The sequence below is a fragment of the Panthera tigris genome, chromosome D1 (assembly GCF_018350195.1).
Source record: "Panthera tigris isolate Pti1 chromosome D1, P.tigris_Pti1_mat1.1, whole genome shotgun sequence".
In the NCBI taxonomy this organism is placed as follows: Eukaryota; Metazoa; Chordata; class Mammalia; order Carnivora; family Felidae; genus Panthera; species Panthera tigris.
The window spans coordinates 100,238,415-100,260,416 of record NC_056669.1 but is presented as its reverse complement, the minus strand read 5'-3'; the positions used below and the strand labels follow the sequence as shown (position 1 = coordinate 100,260,416).

Genomic DNA, 22,002 nt, shown 5'->3' with positions numbered 1-22,002 from the left:
TCGGTACACATTCTTCACGTTATTAAAAATTCTTTTTTTTTATTTTTTTAACGTTTATTTATTTTTGACACAGAGAGAGACAGAGCATGAATGGGGGAGGGGCAGAGAGAGAGGGAGACACAGAATCGGAAACAGGCTCCAGGTTCCAGCCATCAGCCCAGATCCCCACGTGGGGCTCGAACTCACAGACCTGAGATCGTGACCTGAGTCGAAGTCAGACACTTAACCGGCTGAGCCACCCAGGCACCCCTCACGTTAGTAAAAATTCTGTCTTGCTTGCAGAACGCCTTTATCCACCTGCAGGAACTTCTAGTCTTTCTTCCAGCAGCAGGGAAACTCAGTGTACTTTGGTACCATCATCATGCCAGGAACCCTTTGTCATAATACTCAATGTGACAGGACAGACAACTATTTTCTGAAGAAGGTGATCTTCTAGGTAGATGGTTGCCTACCTCCTACTGCTTGAGTATCACCAGGGTGATCCAGAAACCCCTAATTATACATAAATTTTTCTCGCTTGCCTATAATTGATGTATAGAATTTCTCCTAAAAACATTCTTTTTTCAGTTATTTATAACTCTTTCTCTTTTTTTAAATTTTTATGCTTTATTTTATATTAGAGAGAGAGAGAGAGAGAGAGAAAATGGGGGCAGGGGCAGAGAGAGAGGGAGGCACAGAATCCGAAGCATGATCCAGGCTCTGAGATGTCAGCACAGAGCCCGATGTGGGGCTCAAACCCATGAACCGTGAGATGATGACCTGAGCTGAAGTGGGACACTGAACTGACTGAGCCACCCAGGTGCCCCTGTAACTCTATTCTTTTAAAAACAATTTAACTAGTTGTTTTTAAGTTTATTTATTTTGAGAGAGAGAGAGAGTGAGGGAGGGGCAGAAAGAGAAGGAGAGAGAGAATCCTAAGCAGACTCAACACTGGCAGCACAGAGCCCAACACAGGGCTGGAACTCACGACAGGGGAGATCGTGACCTGAGCCGAAATCAAGAGTCTGATGCTTAACCAACTGAGCCACCCAGGTGTCCCTTTATAACTCCATTTTTAAGAAAACCAAGATCCATTAGGGTACCTAAGTTATAATAATAATGTGGCTATACAAGCTCATATTTAAATCATGGGAAGGAGGAGAGTGAAGGGAAGTTAGTTTACATGGTCTTGAGGAGAAACCCTGTTTTAGAGGCTAAAGTTAGGTCCTGGTTGAACAAAATGGAACCTGTGGGATTTTCACATCCCTCTACACAGGGGAGCATCTGAGGGAACAATTAATTCGAAAAGAATCAGAAGAAAGGACTGAGGACAATTCCACATCCTCTGAATAAGTACCAAGGAAGTAAACAATGGCAGAAAATGTCTTGGGTAACAAAAATGAATCAGTTTCTTAATTTTAACTGGTGGGCAATTAGTAACAATTAGTTACATGGTTTGAGCCTTGCCTCAACAGTATCTCCCACACGAATACTTTTGTTACCTTAGTACTGGGACCATCACACAAAGAATGACAAAGGAATATATGAAAGCATCAAAAATTGTCACTGAGAATCATTTTTTCAAATTTAAAAGTATACTAATTTCATTGTGGAGAGTTCTAGCTTTATAGAAAGCAAGAAACAAAAACAATACACTAATAAGAGAAAAAAAAAAAAAGCAGAAGAAATCTTGTGCCCCTGCTAAGTCCCAGATAAAGTTTCTGATTAAACAGGAAAGTACCGGACTACTCAAGAACATAAGCTAGTATATGCCTAACACATCTTAGTTTCTTTCCTCCTCAAGTTTTGCATCTACTGGTTTAGGAGCAATTAAATGAACTTCATTAAAGCTCAGAAAATACAGCTGATGTGCATGATTATTATACATTATCTGGAGACATTTATCAACAGTAGATATTCAATGAATGCATAGCAAGCTGTGATATTTAGGTGTCCTGTCTTGATTAGCATGTTGTAAAATGTCACTCAGAACATGGCCACTAAAGAGAGCACCCCCTGCGGCTACCACAGTGCACAAATTCAGAGGCCACTGATTTTCTTATTATGTATTTGCTCTCTGGAATCCTGCAATGCAGCCACCTTCCACATTACTTTCTCATCACACCAATGTCAGCGATGTTCAAGAGTTCAGCTTAATATAAATTACAGACCACGCTTCCATCTGGTGACCCTCCTTATATGCTGCCTTCAGCCATCAATCACACAGGCTGGAATCCTGCTGCATTAGAGAACCAACTTAGAGGACCTTGAAGTTGCTTAGAATCCTGGAAATCTGTCATCCCCGGTTTTGTTCATTTCCAAATGAGACTTTAGGGTAAACACACTTTAGCATTTCCTGAGATTAGCCATGAGAATGATTTCTGGAGAGAGATTTATTTCCTGATGCCGTCGTCAGGAATCTATAGAGAGCGAGGGTATTGCATCCAGAAAAGCCTAGTATCTGTGAGACTCCAGATGCCCATGTCTGCATCCGTATGAGAAGGTTGTTAATAACCAGTTAGAATACATAAGATAGCATATTAAATATGTGATATGGTATAGTAGTGAAAGACGTAATATATGACAAAATGGTCTTTCTTTCCTTAAGTTCATTTTGAAGGATTTCCATATAGAAACACAGCATCTGATGAATTATGGATGCACACTTTCATTTATCTCAAGTTATTTATGATATAAAAAATTGCATATAATATGGAAGGGAAAATTTTCCTTACTTCTCTCCCACGTTCTCTGGTCGGTCTAATAATTAAATCGGCCCAAAACAGACTAACAGGAGAAAAATATGTAATTTCATATGCTCGGAGCTCATAGAAATACAAGACTCAGTGACCAAAGCAGGCAGCTTTTATACATTCTACACAAAGGAAAAATACAGCGTGAAGAACTGGAAAGTCAAAGAAGTTTGGGCTTCGGGGAGCAAATTAGTAAGGAAGTAATAAAGGTTTCTTTATACAGTCCTTTCTATTCTGACTTTTTCTGGTGATAAAGATGTCTCTGTCCCTTCTGATACAGGGAAGGCACTTTTCACCTGGGACATTTAGTCTCTTCTTTCGGGGGGAAAAAGAGAGTCAGTGTGTCCTTCTTGCATCTAAGAAAAATATCACTAGTTCAGTTCTAGATAATAATATATTGCTGTGGTTTTCTTATTTATATTTAATTTTCCCTTAATTTAATTTAATTTTCCCTCAATTTAATTTAAATTTAATGTAATTTTTTTCATAAAAATAAAAATGTTCCCGTCTGGTAAACAAAATTGTGTCATTTATTGTGGAGACAATCTTAATTAACTACACGTTGTTACCACATAGTGAATCAGGACAGACTTTAGAGATGTAAGTCCTAAGGGCTATCAAACAAAAATGGTATATTCTTTTCTTACTCAGTTTCAGAAAGAAATAACACATTATCAGTCATTTTTGTTCAGGTCGACTTTTCGCCAATTAAACACAGATCCATATTCTTTTTATGATAAAGACAGGAACTCAGAATAAGGGTTTTATGGTGATGCTGTATGTATTTAATGCATATTTATAAGTTTTAAAAGCAACCCCCATCTGTTAAATGTGGCCAAAAAATATTTTTGACTTGAATTCAGATATATACATATATACATATATATATATATATATATATATATATATATATATATATAGAAAGAGGGAGAGAGAGAGAGAGGAAAAGAGGGAGAGATATTTATATATCTATCTATATGTATATATCTATCATCTATCTACATATCTATCTATGTATCATCTCTCTATCATCTATCTATCTCCCTGTGTGGGTGAGAGAGAGTGATAGAAATGACTATAAAAAGGCTATACCTGCCAATCATTAATCAGCATAGAAAGAATATCCTAACAGTTTCATACATAAACCACATACCATATTCTTTCTTGCTATTTATCTATTTCATCTGTCTCTGCTCTAGCTTCTGAAAATAAAAGCACTGAATCCACTTATTGAGATGCCATATATACAGCATATATTTGAAGGACCATGTAAGACTCAAAGATACTCTTAATTAATCATTTCCATTGTAGAAGTTAAAACCAGTGAATGTCTTCAATTTTTTAGCTGCGATTGAAAAATGCCTTTGTATGAAAACATTTCAGAATGGAAGTAAAGCCCAGGGAGATTCTCAGGTTTTCAAAGGAGCATTTATAGGATGCTGTGACTTCTCACAAAGTATCATGCTGAAAAAATATCTATGGAGAATTTTGTTTTATTTTTTATAAAGCGCTTCAAGGGTTTCCACCTGTATGATCTTTTTCCATTTAACACATACTTTTATGGAGCTCTTACTTATAAGTAGCAGCACAGTAGAAAATATTGTTTGAAATAAATTGTTCAAGAAGAATGGGTTGTCACTGGATTACTACTAATTTAGAGTATGTAAACCTATAATCAGATTAACCCATCTCTCTCCCTTATGTCAGCTATATATTATAGCATCTAAAGGCTGATTGATCTATGTATTGGCTGTTTTATCAGATCGAGTGGTTTTTAACTAAAGAATAAGACATTTTAATCCCTAAAAATGGAATTACAAAAATAGAATTGACAGATTCAATTAATCGTGGGCCTCCTACATCTGAATATATGAAATTGAACAACACATTCTGGAAAATATTTTTTAAGGAATCATGACTCAAATAGAAGCTTGGGCAGATGGCCTATAATGACTATCTTGGCATTTTTACATAAATAGGAAACACCACATTAAAAGGCTTTATATATTCTAGCCTGTCTACTTCAACCCTCCTTTTAGTCTCTCTACATCATATCCTTCTCACACATTCCCAAAGACTAAAGGCAAATAGCTGCTTCCAAATGCAGTATTATCAGGGCCAAGGGGAAGTCTTTAAATATGGTGACATAAGAGGCTCAACACCCTGCTTCCCACGGACACACCAAATGCATAGCTACACATGGTACAATTCCTTCTGAAAGAAACCAAGAAACTAGCTAAATGACTCCTGCACATCAGACAATTAGCAAAAACAAATACAATTGTGGGTCTTTTGTAAAAATGAAGTGGTACAACACAAATTTACTTTTTTTTCCAAATTTTTATTTAAATTCTAGGTAGTGAACGCATAGTGTAATATCGGCTGCAGGAGTAGAATTGAGTGATTCATCACTTACAGACAACACCCACTGCAAAACACAACAAGTACCTTCCTTCATACCCACCACCCATTTAGGTCATCCCCCCCACCAACTCCCTGCATCAACCCTTGGTTTGTTCTTTACAGTTAAGAGTATCTTATGGTTTGCTTCTCTCTCTCTCTTTCTCCCTTCCCCTATGTTCATATGTTTTGTTTCTTAAATTCCACATATGAGTGAAATCATGCAGTATTTTGTCTTTCTCTGATGACTTATTTCACTTAGCGTCATACTCTCCAGATCCATCCACATTATTGCAAAGGGCAAGATTTCATTCTTTTTGATGGCCGAGTAATATTACATTGTGTGTGTGTGTGTGTGTGTGTGTGTGTGTGTGTGTGTGTGTGTTCACCACACCTTCTTTATCCATTCATTAGTTGATGGACATTTGGGCTCTTTCTATAATTTGCTTATTATTGATGATGCTGCTACAAACATTGGGGTCATGTAGCCCTTTGAACCAGTATTTTTGTATCTTTTGGGTAAATACTTAGTCGTGCATTTGCTGGGTCATAGAGTATTTTTATTTTTAACTTTTTTGAAGAACTTCCATACTGTTTTCCACAGCAGCTGCACCAGTTTGCATTCCCACCAAGAGTGTAAAAGGGATTGCTTTTCTTCACATCCTTACCAACATCTGCTGTTTCCTGTGTTCATTTTAGCCAACCTGACAGGTTCATTTTAGCATCTGACAGGTGCTATTTCATTGCGGTTTTGATTTGTGTCTCCCTGAGGATGAGTAATGTTGAGTATCTTTTCATGTGTCTGTTACTCATCTGGATGTCTTCTTTAGAAAAATGTTGTCTATATGTCTTCTGCCCATTTCTTAACTGGTTTATTTATTTTTTGGGTGTAGAGTTTGATAAGTTCTTTATAGATTTTAGATACTAATCCCATGCAAACTTTCAGAAAGCAGGAGAAAACTCCACAATATTACATGTCAATTGTATCTCAGTAAAACTAGGAAATCATACCCTCTTTGAAATACATAAATGAAAACACAAACACAAACACACACAATACACACATATATATAAAAATATAAATGGGATTATTTTACGTACGTTTTAATTTTATTTTCTTAGTGGATAATTTTTCTCCTCATTACTTCATTCCACACATCCATCTCAAGTATGCTACATCTTTTTTTTCTTATTTTCTCATCATGGTCATTCATTAGTGACTATATGATCATCATTTGCTTTCCAGAAAATAGGGTATAATACTGTATAATTCATTGCATGTTAAATTTCCCAATTAACTGTAGTCTTTTGTAAATCCTTCTACACCAATACAAAGGGCACCAATGTATTCCTTTTAATGATTTTATAATGTTGTTAATATATTTATTCCCCTATTTGTGAACATCTCTTTGTTTCTAGTTTTGACTACTATTAACTTCATTAAAATAATTACATTTGTAAAAAGTATACACCGCTTGAAAGCTGGTCCCAGAATGACAATTATTTTTTCCATACTGTATTCATCAAAGCAGTCAAAGTCCAGCCCAATTTAATAGGAAGGGGTAAAGATATCATGTGTCCATGATATCAAATATCAAAGAGTTTGAAATCATCTTTAATTAAACATGACTACCATCGATCAGTTGTAGAACCTTGAAAATTCTCATTTTCTCATTTTTTATTAGTTTTACATATATTCAAATTAAATACATAAGTGTGTGTGAATGAATTTTTCTTATACTTGCAAGTACACACAGAACAAAATGAACTAATCGAAAAGATAGTTGAGGGGCACCTGGGTGGCTCAGTTGGTTGGGTGTCTGACTTCAGCTCAGGTCATGATCTCACAGTTCATGAGTTTGAGTCATGCATCAGGATCAGTGCTTACAGCTCATAGCCTGGAGCCTGCTTCAGATTCTGTGTCTCCCCCTCTCTCTGCCCTTCCCCTGCTCATGCTCTATCTCTCAAAAATAAATAAACAATTTTTTTTAAAGGAGGGCACTGGTGATGAGCACTGGGTGTTTTATGTAATTGACAAATCACTGGATTCTACTCCTGAAACCAATATTGCATTGTATGTTAACCAACTAGAATTTAAAAGAAAATTTGAAAATAAAAAAGGAACAAATAGAACCTTGTTTTTTCCTAAACCTTTTTCATGCACACATGTACTTATGATCTATATTAGCTGAAACAGTCCAAAAGAGCTTCTTTATTCCAACTATTTATCACCCACCAGCCTATCTGCTTAAAATACTTAAGAACAAAGTTTCAGTTTGTACAAGTGCTGGTGCTAGGGCTGCAAGATATACACAAATTAGCCCGTTGCAGTTGTTATTATGAAAGAGCTTATAAGGTAGTCAAAGATACATATCTGAATAAAATAAAGATAGTACAAGAAAAAGTAGGCTATGTATAGTGGATGTGATGGTCATAAAATACTTTTTAAGTGTATATATGTCATAGACTCTAAGTCTAAAGTTTTTTCTTGGCCAGTAAGAAAGCAGATGCAGGATTAAAATGCAAGAGATGGCCAATGTCCAGAAAAAGACAAGATCCCCGAATAAAGGTTCTTGTCCTGTTTTTATTAGGATCAGCAGGCTTATAAACATGGTGATGGATGTGCACAAAGAGACAATGAAACTGTGAACATTAACTCATGGATATGAAGGAAAGGGGGGTCTTGGAGACATTCGGGGTTAGGGGTTTTGGTTAATACAAAACAAAATCCTGGCACTGACAGCCGGGCAGAAGGTTGTTTACAGCAGACATGAGGCACCACCTCTCTTTATCTTAGCCAGCCTAGGGGATGAGACAGATAGAATGAGTAACTTCAGGGTCAACAAGGCACCTTTTCTTTTGCTAATCAGCTCCACTCTGGGCAGCTTCACATGCAGCACAGCAGCAGTCTATAGCCCTATTTACCTGTTTACCTAACTTGGTCCTTCCCTCCTGTGAAAGCAATTTTCTGCTATACTACTAAGTTGGGGGACGCTTTCGCCCTGACTACCTAATCTTGCTTACCTCATATACCATTGTATTGGGGGCCTTTGCCCCCCTTCACTATTCTGGAAGCCTTTGTCCCCCCCAACTCTATTCTGGGGCCTTCGCTCCCCTTCTTTATCCTTATTCCCCTAATCTTGTTTACCTAAACTTGGGTGTGAGCATCCTATGGCTTTGTAATTCTTTGTGCCTTTTTTACGCATTGGTGCAAGCCCAGGGAATTCCTAAACTTGTTCCTCACATATTTACTTATTTTGAAAGAGAGAGTGCAAACAGCAGGGGAAGGGAGCAGAGAAAGGGAAAGAGAGAGAATCCCAAGCAGGCTCCACACCAGCAGCATGGAGGCCAATATGGGGCTTGAACCCATGAATCATGTAATCATGACCTCAGCCAAAACCATGAGTCAGACACTTAACTGACTGACACACCCAGACACCCTTAGTCATAAAGTAATTCAAACTTATTAATTTAGTACATTTAATGGAATAGATAGTAACTAACAAAGTAATTAAATAGGAGGCCTATTTGAGTTTCATTAGAAGTCTGATCTGATTGGAGGAAGATGGTATAGACTCAAGGTAACAACGAATCATACTATAAAAATCATTTTACCTTCCTAACGATGACCCATTTGGTGCAAGAGCAAAGAATTTAAATTCAGCCTTTGTGGAAATTGTTGCAACATTCACGGGAGAAAATACAGAACTAGATATCTAATTGGATGCTTCTGTATAATATAGAAGCATGAGCACAGAGGCCTGAGATATTTAAATCCCAAATGACACTGAGTAAAAATAAAATACAATCTGTCTGCAGCATTCAGCTATCAGGGGCCAGCACAGAAAGGCTTGCCCATCACAGGTAGTTTCTGAGTCACTAAATTTAAATAATCAACAAAAAAAAGTTTATATTTGGAAAAATGAGGAATCAAATATTTTTAAAAGTGTAAATGATTATTTTACTCATTTCCTTTGGTTAATCTGCAATCAAATGGCAAAAAAAAAGAGGTATTTCTCATTTAAGTAGGGTGAATCCATTCATTTTGAGTAGCAAATAAACAGTTTTACTTATTTGTATCCTAATCAAAATTTATATAGATAGATAGATATGAGATTTTTTACTCACTGTGAAAGGGTATATGCAAACTTAAGATTTTTTTCTACTTTTTTTTACCAGTAATAGTTGAGATATCACTACACAAATACTAATTTGTGTAAATTGAACCCATATGAACCACATATGATATTTACTGAAATCTAAAAGAAAATCAGTTATCATCCATATTTCAGTTTTCATATATCAGCAGAAAGACGGTACATGCATACACACTCACACACACACACGGAAGCCTATAAATCAAAGGTATGTTTATTACTCTTGTTTTCCTCTTTATTTTTAACAAACAAGTCAGTTTTAAAATCCAGAGATGGAAATGTATGTGTTAAATTCTGCTGTATCCACCTGTTTTTAACATTCTTTTTTTACTGGTCAAGATAAATGTCTTTTGGCATGAGACCACTCTTGCATGTAAGTAATATAAACGTGGCAAAGTAGTAATATATAACTAGAGAAAGGTTTATTAAGATATATCTAATGTCTCAGTAAATACTAAAAACAATGTGGGTGGAAATAGTCACAAACATAGTGTTCATTATTCTTAAATCAGAGATACGTTCATTGTTTCAAACTTAACAAGTCTTAAATAAATCATGGTTTCTTTTTTCTAAATGTTTATTATTTATTTTGAGAGACAGAGAGTGCGCACAGGCTCGTGAGTGGGGGAGGGGCAGAGAGAGAGAGTGAAAGAGAGAAACCCAAGCAATCTCCACTCTCTCCCTATACAGCCCAACTCTGTGCTCAATCTCAAGACCATGAGATTATGACCTGAGCCAAAATCAAGAATCCTATGCTCAACCCACTTAGCCACCTAGATATCCCAAACAAATTATGATTCTTAGAGAATTCAATAAATGTAATCATTTTATGGTCAATTAGGTATTTGGTTTTTTTTAAATTTTTTTAAATATATATATCTATATTTTTTTTATTTTTGAGAGACAGAGTGTGATCAGGGGAAGGGCAGAAAAAAGAGGGAGACACAGAATCCAAAGCAGAATCCAGGCTCTGAGCTGTCAACACAAAGCCCGATGTGAGATTCAAACTCACAAACTTTGAGACCATGACCTGAGCCAAAGTCAGGCACTTAACCGACTGAGCCACCCAGGCACCCCAATGAGATATTTATTTTTAAAGCACAAGAATTCATATTCCAACTTTGTTTTTAATTGAGGTGTTACTTGTGTATTATATTTGATCTGTAATGACTGACTACTGATATAAAGCAACGAAAGTGCACATAAATCATATATCTTATGGACGATACCTAAATTTACAATCAAACTTTCTCTAAATTCTATACCCAAACACTTTAACTTCTGCCAGCAACATAACCATGAAACTTGTCGGGACTACTGTCTCAAGATTAAGACCGTAAAGAACATAATGTGTTGAAATAAATCCTTTGTGATTTACAGATGGTATTTTTCTGAGTGTTAAAACTTTTTTTTTGAGCGTTTATTTTTCTGAGTGTTAAAACTGAGAGGTAAAACTGTGTTCTACCATTTCTTGATCATTTCTGTAGCATTTTGGAAGAATAAAGAAGAATGGATGGAAAAAAATTGCTCTTCTGTGAATGAATTCCTTCTCCTGGGAATTAGCAATAACCCTGGAATTAAAGTGACCCTATTTATCATATTTCTAGTTGCTTATCTCATCATTCTGGTTGCAATCCTTGGGATGATCATTTTAATCAGAATGGATTCCCAGCTTCACACACCAGTGTATTTCTTCCTCAGCCACCTCTCCTTCTGTTATTCTACAGCAATAGGACCCCAGATGCTGGTAGGCCTCACTGCAAAGAACAAGTCAATTCCCTTCTATGGCTGTGCTCTGCAATTCTGGATCTTCTGCACCTTTGTAGATTCTGAGTGTCTACGGTTGGCAGTGATGGCCTTTGATCCCTACAAGGTCATTAGCAACCCCTTGCTCTACACGGCCAACACGTCCAGCAGAGTGTGCTTTCTGCTCATGGCTGGGGTTTACATGATGGGAATTGTGGATGCTTCTGTAAATACAATATTAATATTTCACTTATGTTTCTGTGAGTCAAATGTGATCAACGACTTCTTCTGTGATGTCCCACCTCTCCTTTTGTTATCTTGCTCAGACACACAAGTTAATGAATTAGTGATATTCACCATTTTTGGCTTCATTGAGCTGATTACCCTTTCAGGGCTCTTTGAGTCTTACTTTTAGATCATCCTGGCAGTGATAAAGATCCGCTCTGCTGAGGGGAGGTTCAAAGCTTTCTCCACCTGCGCCTCCCACTTAACTGCTGTTGCAACTTTCCAGGGGACCCTGCTCTTTATGTATTTCCGGCCAAGTTCTTCCTACTCTTCCTACTCTGATCAAGACAAAATGACCTCCTTGTTTTATACCCTTGTGATTCCCATGTTAAATCCTATGATTTACAGCCTCCGGAACAAAGATGTGAACAAAGGTCTGACAAAAAATTAAAAATAGACGGTGGTTTCATTGAAAACTTATATGTATGCATTTTTTTTCTCACAATCTTACACTATAAATCATGGAAATCAGAATTGTTTTGGCTATAAGTGTGTGATTCAATAAGTATTTATAACATGTACCAGCCATGCCAAAATGTGTCATTCCCTAAATACTCCAGGCTTCATTTTATACATTGAATTTATGTTGGTACTCCTTATTTGTGTGAAATTTTCAGATTCCAAGTTTGCCAAATTTTTGTCTTCAGTCTTTCATTTGTGTATGAATTTAATTTTCTAAATGCTATTGAGTATTTTCTAAGTACCTTTATGTGCTTTGAATTTCATGGTGAATCCAGCAGTTTATTTACTAATAAATCTCATTGCCTAATGGAAGTTACAATTTTATTTTATTTTATTTTATTTTTAATTTTTTTTTTAACGTTTATTTATTTTTGAGACAGAGAGAGACAGAGCATGAACGGGGGAGGGTCACAGAGAGAGGGAGACACAGAATCTGAAACAGGCTCCAAGCTCTGAGCTGTCAGCACAGAGCCCGACGCGGGGCTCGAACCCACGGACCGTGAGATCATGACCTGAGCCGAAGTCGGACGCTCAACCGACCGAGCCACCCAGGCACCCCTGGAAGTTACAATTTTAATTAACACTCAGATTATTTATAAAACTATAATTACCCATAATGTAAAAAAAAAGAAAGAAAGAAATGCTAAACGCTATCAAACCAAAGTACATTTTTCAAATACAGTGAAGGAAATTGTTGTTTGAGATGACTTCAAATCCACTTGTTTATGACAAAATAAAATTGTTTTTGAGAGTAAAGTTGTTTTGATATAAGGATATCAAAAGGATATAAGGATATAAGGATGAAATAGGTTTTCCAGGATTTTGTTATCTCATATGTTTTTACTGATAATAACTCAGTAGCTCAACTGATGAAGGGCCCCACTGGGAGCTTATGAATAAACACACATGAAGAATCAACTATGGCAAAGGAGTACTTAGACTCTAAATATTGATTCTTGTGAGGACCACCTAAGAGGGTTCTGTCTGAGCAAGGCTACAATATATATCTCTATGTGTACTGCAGCATTATTTACAATAACCAAGGCATGAAAGCAAGCCGGTGTCCATTAATAAATGAACAGATAAAGAAGGTGTGATGTATATATACAATGAAATATTATTCAGCTGTAAACTAGAATAAGATCTTGCCACCTGCAGTAACATGGACAGACATAGAGGCCGTTATGCTAAGTGAGGTCACTCAGGGAAAGACAAATACCATATGATTTCATGTATATATGGAATCTCAAAAAACAAGTGAATAAACAGACAATCAAAAGGCAGACAAGAAACTCATAAATGCAGAGTTTTGTTGTTTGCCAGAGGGGAAGTGGGGGCGGGGGAGGTGTGCAAAATTGGTGAAGGGGATTAAGAGGTACACACTTGCAGTTATAAATAAGTCACAGGGAGGAAAAAATACAGCGTAGGTGATATAGCCATTCATATTGTAGTAACAGTATCGGCAACAGATGATGACTACACTTAGTGCGAGCACTGAGTAATGCACAGAGTAGTCACGTGACTATGCTGCACACCTGAGCCTGATATAACATTGCACATCAGCTATACTCAATAGTAAATTTTTTTAAAAAATTAAATTTAATTAAAATAATATCTCTCCAATGACCTCGGGTCAATAAGCTCCTGCCTGGTAACGGTGACTCTTCCACTGGCGGTGGCAAAAGCCAATAGCCAGGTAGCAGCAGCCTGTGCAGAAGATCATCCTGCCCATGATGCTCATGATGAGTGATTCTGTCATTCCCTAGCAACGTGCTCTAGCAACAGGGGACTGTTACTTTTGCACTGGCAACCGGACGTCAGCTCAGGATTGGCTGAACCGTCTCTCCTGAGCCCCAGCTCCCCTAAAGGTGCACTTCGACTAAATTTGAACTCCATTCCTTTCATCTCTCCCTGCCTGGAGCACTAGTGTGACTAATCTATCATTCACTGGAGTATATTATCCTTTATTGGCTTATTTGGAGACATTATTGTGTATGCCATTGCTTAGTGAAACTCCCACTGTGAACCTGCGTTAAATACATTGCTGGCAAAGACAAACCAGTCTCTGAGCATTAATTTGCTTCCCAAAGCGAAACAGAAGTTGAAAAGTAATTCTTGCAAATTCAGACAATTAGTCTGGGATCTAAAAGATAAGTAGGAATTCGCTGAGAGATGCACTAGGTAGAGAAAGCATTCTATGCAGATAGATCAGCAACTAGAGGGTCCCCAGGGGGACAGGACCACGTCATTTCTGTGGAATTTAAAGAAAACCAGTAAGGCTGGGCTGTAGTGCTACCATTCACCATTCAGTCACTTCCTCCAGGGGCTTTTCTTCCCTCTAGCACTCACTAAAGCTTGGGTCCCACACCACCCTGAGCCTGGGAACTTTGTTGAATCTACTCTGTTTCCTAAATCGTTACCTTCAAGGTGGGGTAATGAATACTCAGAGTTTAAGGACTGGGTATTTTCATCTCTTTACTCAAGCCCCGCTATAGCATCTGGGTAAAGAAAAAATGAAAAAAGATGAAAAAAGTTAATTGTTATTGAATGTTTATTCATGGGAAGTAAAAGAAAAAATCGCTGAGGTCAAGTATGTGCCTTAAGTACGTTTTTGTATCATATACGTAAGCACGTAAAGTAGTTGTGGAGGCTAAACGTAAGGGAAGCTTAAAGGCATATAAGTTACTTGGGAAAATAAACCAAAGAACTCTCATCTGGGCGTTCACAAGGTATTTGACAACTTAATTTGGTTCTGCTCCAGTTTGTGCATGATCCCATTGAGACAGGGAATTGGAAGGGACCCCGTGAGAGAAAAAGCTGCTTCTTTTCTGGCTTCCATTCTTGCGAGCACCTGCACCCCACCCCATCTACACATGCCTTGTAATGTAAATAACATATGTCCTCCTTGTAAGGGACAAATGTCTGCTACAATTACATAAACTAAAAGTCACTCAATGGCTAGGACTACCTAGGTGCCATTGTAGATGGCTTTGGTGAAAACACTTCAGATTTCCAGTAAAAACCAAGTAGGACGATGAGGCTCCTCTTTTGTCCAGGGTGATATTCTTTCTGACATTCTGAGACATGGTACAGGAAGGTATAGAGGTAGAAAAATACATAACGAAATAAAACAAGGGGGGGATGCTTCCTTTAGCCAAAATCTCTCCTCAATTAGGCAATGCTATTCAGACATTTTACCTATCAGTTAGGTTCTTTCATGAAGTACAGCATGTTAGGAGTGTAATTTAATCAGAACAAAGCCCAGACACAGATGGGTGTCAATCTTAGAAGCACAAAGATGCCATCTACCAACACATTGCCCCTTCATAGGACAACTGTAATGTATTTAAGCTCGGATTTGATCTACATATTGGCTCCTATAAGCCAATCTAAGTCTGATGTGTGAACTAAAAAGAAGGAGATGTAGGGCACCTGAGTGGCTCAGTCGGTTAACAATCTGACTTCGGCTCAGGTCATTATCTCACAGTTTGTGAGTTTGAGCCCCTCATCGGGTTCTCTGCTGTCGGTGCAGAGCCCCGTTCAGATCCTCTGTGTCCCTCTCTCTCTGCCGCTTCCCTGTGTATACTCTCTGTCTTTCTCAAAAATAAAATAAACATTAAAAAAAGAAGCAAACGTTAAGTCTATTAAATGAGGCACTGTAAGCTCAATGAACAAGTGTCTAAAAATAGAATCAACTGATCTATAAAATTTGCAAAATCCCTGTGCCTAAATCCGTGAGAGTGGGAGACGTGTAACTGCTTCACGGAAACTGGGGAATTCAAGAGTGAACGAGGGCTAAGGGGCTGCCCAAGATTTCTGTCTTGATTGTCCACAGAAAATCGGAGAAAGTTACCATCAAAATATTTTATGTTAACTTCTGTAATCCAATCCTCACCATTCCCTTTACCATCTATATCTGTAACCCACATACTTCTCAGAGCATACCCGCCACCTGTTGGCAGGAAATGTAACTGTCCCAGTAAGACATTATCAATGTCTGCATGTGATGAGCCAATAACACATGTCCCTTCCTTCATCTCAGTTCCTTATTTCTGCACAGGCACTGGCATCTTTAAACATAAGCAGATTAATGTGTATGTGTAATTACACAAGCAATTATTTCTATATTGTGAAAAGCTTAGCAAAATTTGCTAAATGCTGTACTGCTTCTCACTACTTTGCTAAGTGCCTTTAGAGGCAGCGAATATAACCTAGTTTGATATCCTCCCTAGAAAAAGGCTATGAACCGGAGAAGCAGCAACAACGTTGGGTCTGACTCTATTCCCAACTCACTATAATTGTGACCTTTGACAAATCACGTTTCCTCGTCAGATCTCAGCACCACCCTGTCAAAAGAGGAGTTTCAACTGGATAATCTTTATTGTGTGTTCCAGGTGCCACCTTCTCCATCTATATTGATTTGATTCTATCAATGCACAAGCCTACTTCTATCTGTGGGAAGATTTAAAAAAAGAATAACAGATGGGTGGCAATATATTCATACCAAAGGACTACATTACATCACTAGGTCAATTTGACCCAAAATAAGGGTGGTAATAAGGACAGATAGCATGAGTTACAGAAACCCCAGTACCATTAAGCTGGACTCATTTAACTTTCCTTCTGTTCTGGCATTTTGACTTTAAGAGACACTTAATAATAGCAGATACCCAACTTTATTAGTCATCAGGAAACCACATATTCTACCTAATGGCTAATATTAAAATGACAGACAACATTAAGTGTTGGTGAGGATGTGGAACAGCTAGACGACTCACACACTGAAAGTGTGATAGTGGAAATATGGATTGGCATGCTTCTTTAGAAAACCATATGATGATATTTATTAAGTCTAAATTTTATACAGATGTGTGTGCACACATTTCCAAATCCTGGTCGTATATGCCTGGTCTTACGTAAGTCCCAAAGGGAGTATAAAAATGTTCAAAAGACATTTTGTGTATTGGTAAAAAGAAAACAACTCAATTGTCTATCAACATTAAAGTAGATAAATAATGGTATTTTTGTACAAAGAATACTATTCAATAATGGGAATAAACGTACCGCAACTGAGGAAACATCATGAATGGATTGCCCAAGTATGTTGTTCAATGAAGCAACACATATTGTAAGCATCGGCATAAGTGTGATTCAAAAATATACTAACCTGATATATCGTGATAAAAGTCAAGCAAATATTTACTCCTTGGGCTAAGTGAATAAAAACTTAGGAGGGAGCATGTAGAAGTCTTTGTTGATTCTGGTTTTGTTCCCATTCTTGGTCTGGGTCCTGGTTGTACAGGTGTTTGTTGTTGTTGTTGTTTTAATTCATCTAACAGTATGTTTATTATTTAAGCATTCTCCATATGTATATTCCACATCAAAAAGACTTTCCAGGGGTGCCTGGGTGGTTCCGTCTGTTAAGCATCTGACTTCAGCTCAGGTCATGATCTCACACTCTGTGAGTTCGAGCCCTGCGTAGGACTCTGCACTGACAGCTCAGGTCAGAGCCTGGAGCCTGCTTCCAATTCTGTGTCTCCTTCTCTCTGCTCCTCTCCTATTTTCTCTCTCTCAAAAATAAATAAACATTAAAAAAATTTACAAAAAAAAAAAAAAAAAAGACTTTCCAAAAGCAAGGCCTATTCACCTTTAGATTGTAAGAAATTGCAGAATGTTTTAAAGTTTTATCCCTAGAATGCTTTATACACAATAAATCTGGTCTATTTTTAAAAATGAATGGAAAAACTCTCAGAAGATATTTCAGTAAATAATTATATCTTTTGTTGTTGAAAAAAAGCAAAGATGTCTTATTCAATCCATAAGCACTCCGAATCCTGTTTAAAGCAACAAAGGGACTTAGTGAACCTGGTTTTCCCTGCTGCCATTATCATGCATAAAACTTTTTCATAGTGACCCATGACTCAGGGCCATTCAACTATTTTCTTTTTTATCTTATCTTATCTTATCTTATCTTATCATCTCATTTACATTTATTTACTTATTTTGAGAGAGAGAGAGAGAGAGAGAGAGAGAGAGAATGAATGAGAATCCCAAGCAGGCTCCATATTGTCATTGCAGAGCCCAAAACAGGGCTCAAGACCAGGAACCGTGAGATCATGACGTGAGCTGAAGTCTCACACTTAACCAACTGAGCCTCCCAGGCCCCCAGGGCCATACAACTACTTTCTAAAGACAGGACTTTTTAAGTAGACAGCTGCCTTTATAGGATTACATATAGAAGCTCAGTGGCATCAGGGAAGTCATGTAGACACAGATTTTTTTTTCCCACTTGCTTGTGTCTCATGTCTTAAATTCCAACTGCCAATTTTTCGTAATGTGAGAAAGGCAACTTCAATTAAAAACAAATCCCTTTAGGATGGTAATCATCCAATTTGTAATAATCATATAATCACTAAGGCTCAGATTTTAATGGAAAACTTTGGAAGGAAGTTAGACTAACTGGTCCACAGGGGCAGTGAAGTTGAAGAAGGTAAATTTAGGTTCTATCTACACTGAGTGCAACCTGAAGAAATTTGTTTTCCCTGGAGACAGAGAAGCATCTGATGAGAAAATGAGTTTGGAAAAAAAAAAAAAAAAAGTTCTCTGGTAACACCAATTATTAATTGAACACAAAGATTTGGCATTCACTGGATTTTTTTAAAGAAATAAATTAACTGCAATAAGGCAAAATATAGAGCAAGAATACATTACTTAAGTTATAACCAAAAGTAGACTTTAACAACAGATAAGCATCTGTACTGACCAGCATCCTGCAATAATTCATCTATTATAAAATGTCACTCAGGACAGGGCCAATACAGAGTGTTCCCCAAGATTGCCTGTTTGCACAACCTCAGGAGAATCATTTTATTTATTTTCTTGGCTCCTTAGATTTGTGAAATGCAGTGTTTATTTAACACATTTATATATTGGAGTTATTACCACCATAGCGTTAATAACACCTGCATCCCATCATGTAATTATTTTTTTTGTAGTGAGAACATTTAAAATCTACTCTCATAGCAACTTCGAAGTATCTAATACAATATTGTAACTATAATCACAATGTTGTTCATTAGATCTTCAGAATGTGTTCATCTTATAACTTCAAGTCTGTACTCTTTGACCAACATCTCCCAATTCCCACACTCCCATTGCCCCTGGTAAATATCATTCTACACTCTACAAGTCTCTGTGAGTTTGGCTTTTTTAGATTAGACTCATAAATCATACCATACAGTGTCTGTCTTTTTCTGTCTGGCTCATCTCACTTAGCATAATGCCTTGAAGTTCATTACCCTGTAGTCGAAAAACTATTAAGGGCAAGTTCTTTGAGTCTTAAAAATATAATGTTTATGAAATTCCAGAACGTTACTGATTATTTCTGGATCCCACTTTCAGTATAAGTATAATGAGGTTGTTAAAGACAGCTCAGGAAACACAAGATAATGCTAGAAATATACGATGATATATATGGATAAGCTAAATAATATATGAAAACCACAAATAATTTGGTAAGATCTCCATGCCTTTTCCATTACAAATTGAGTGCTAAAAAAAGTACATTTCTAGAAGAGAGAGTTGAGATGTTTTATAGGGCAGAATAATGGGAACACAGGTTTTAACTCCCTGTCCCAGCGAAGAAGTCCAAAGAACATTCAGGGACCAACATGGTTGACCAAGATACAGGAAGGTGGAGCATTTCATTTGTATCTGTACCAGTGGGATTTGGGTAGGCACAAATTTCTCATCTCCGTTTCTCTCAATTCTCAAAGTACTGCCATGAATAATGGCACACAAAACTTGTTTTTCAATAAACAGAAGTTGGCTTTGTTTCAAAAGCATTATCCCAACACATTTTTTAAATAAAAAATCATCCTTGTACAGGTGAGTTATGTACATATAAAGGTTGTTTATTACTCCTTTTTGTTGAACGTCCACCAGCCTAACAACAGGAAAATATTCAATACCCCACATTTACTGGCTCATTACTCATGCATATCCTATGCTAAAGGTTTTAGGAAAGTGAAAAGACGTATGTATAAATAAAGAACATAACTTGATGAAGAATGTACTAGGTATAGTAGATGTTATACAGTTGAAATAGGGAAGAATCCGGCTCTGAAAGCACGAAGTTAATCCACCATGGGAAAAGTACACTCCCTGTAAAAGGAGATAAAGTAGCATCCTTATCATCAGAGAGAGGGAATTTAGGGCCATAAAGGCTATACCAAAAAAAAAAAAAAAAAAAAAAAAAAAAAAACTTTTTAATTCCACACTAATTTACTACCCCAAGGTCAAACCTCTTTGTCTTCTCAATTCTTCACGAATTTACCACTTCCTTGTCTAAAAGGTATAAAAGCTGCTTGATTTGGTCACTGCTTTGAGTGTCATATTTTTTATGGGGCTTCCATATGCAGGAAGTTAAGTGTGTTTTTCTTCTGCTAACCTGTCTTATGTCAATTTAATTATTAGACCACTGAAAGAACCTAGAAGGGAAAGATTTTCCACCTGTACACAGTCAAAAAATCACTGAAATGGGAGTTGTTGGCGTGTTCCTATGAAAAAGGAACCAAACAATGACTAATGAAAAAAACAATATACAAGATTATCATGTTTCTAAATGGAAGGTAAAGGGGATATTTCAGAAATGGAAGAAACAGAGCGAACAATGAAAAGGAACTGAAAATAATATTAAGTATAAAATCTATTTGAATTTAATTAAACATCACTTTCACTGAAGGAGGGTGTAGATTCATAGTAACCATAAGCATAGACTTAGAATAAATTCTGGTAAACTTCTGGCATTGATCAATTTGTTAAGGAGTGAAGAATTGAAAGTTCAGCCTTTGATGCAGCATTCATTGGCAGGAAGGGGTGGGGGGAAGGAAATACAGAAGCAGAAGCCTAATTAGTCACACTCACATAACCCAGAAGAGCAAAGGCAGAGTCTTTAGAGATTAAAGCCCCAACAGTCACAAGGTAGAAATAAAATGCCATCTATTTATTGTTCATGTACCAGAAATAAGAACAGAAAGACGCTCATTTCAGGTAGGTTTCTAAATAACCAAATTTTTAAATTTTTTTTAACGTTTATTTATTTTTGAGACAGAGAGAGACAGAGCATGAACAGGGGAGGGGCAGAGAGAGAGAGAGAGACACAGAATCAGAAGCAGGCTCCAGGCTCTGAGCCATCAGCCCAGAGCCCGATGCGGGGCTCAAACTCACAGACCGTGAGATCGTGACCTGAGCTGAAGTCGGATGCTTAACCGACTGAGCCACCCAGGCGCCCCAATAACCAAATTTTTAAAAAATATATACAGACTGGAAAACACCTTACTTTTTTTTTTGGAAAAATTAGGAATCAAGTATTAAGGAATTTATAAATGAATCATTTTATATCTGCTTAAGTCAGTTAAATAAATTCTGCAACCTAACATCTAAATAATGATATTTCTTTATTAGACTTATGTGGATTTGGCCTCATTTGTCATTTGTATAAGGGTGGTAAAGCTTTTCCCTATTTATATTTTCTTCTAGGTCAATAAGTATACCATCACTTTCTATCTCTGTGTAAGTGATACTGTACATTTAAGTGGCACATTTGCTCTATTTTTATCAAAAATAATAGAGATAACACATTATGAACACTAATATATACAAATCCAAGCCCATATAGACCACATGCCACAGCATTTAAGTCTAGAAAAATAAAAACGAGACCACCACTCACATTACCATTTAAGTTCTCAACAGATACACACATACATAATGTGTGTATATAAATTCAAGACTGAAGACTGTGTCTCTCAGAAACATTTATTTTTCTTCGCCTTTTTTATTTTAATGGAAAAGACAACTGAAAATTCAAAGATCTGCAAATTTGCATATGATAGTCTGTTGTTTCCACTTCATTTTATCACCTCTTTTTGTCTTTCAAGGTATTTGTCCTACAGCAAAAGTCAATCATACAAATGGATTCTCAGCGCTGTGTCAAACCAGTGAGGAAGAGTGATAGAATAGTTGTATAAAACATGTTCATATTTCAGTAAACACTAAAGTCAGCATACACCAAAATCTAACCCATACTAATTTTCATTTGTTATATGCGCTATCACGGTGAGTGATAAAATCAATTACCTTTCCTCAAGAAAGCAACTTATACTTTTGTTTCTTTTCGTCCAACTCATATTATCCAGTATCTTCTGACACTTTCTAAA

At 36.9% G+C, this 22,002-nt stretch overlaps 1 pseudogene; it reads left to right on the top strand.

Moving 5' to 3' along the window:
- The first annotated feature begins 10,802 nt into the window (after window positions 1-10,802).
- LOC102964362 lies at window positions 10,803-11,733 on the top strand (annotated as a pseudogene).
- The last annotated feature ends 10,269 nt before the right edge of the window (window positions 11,734-22,002 follow it).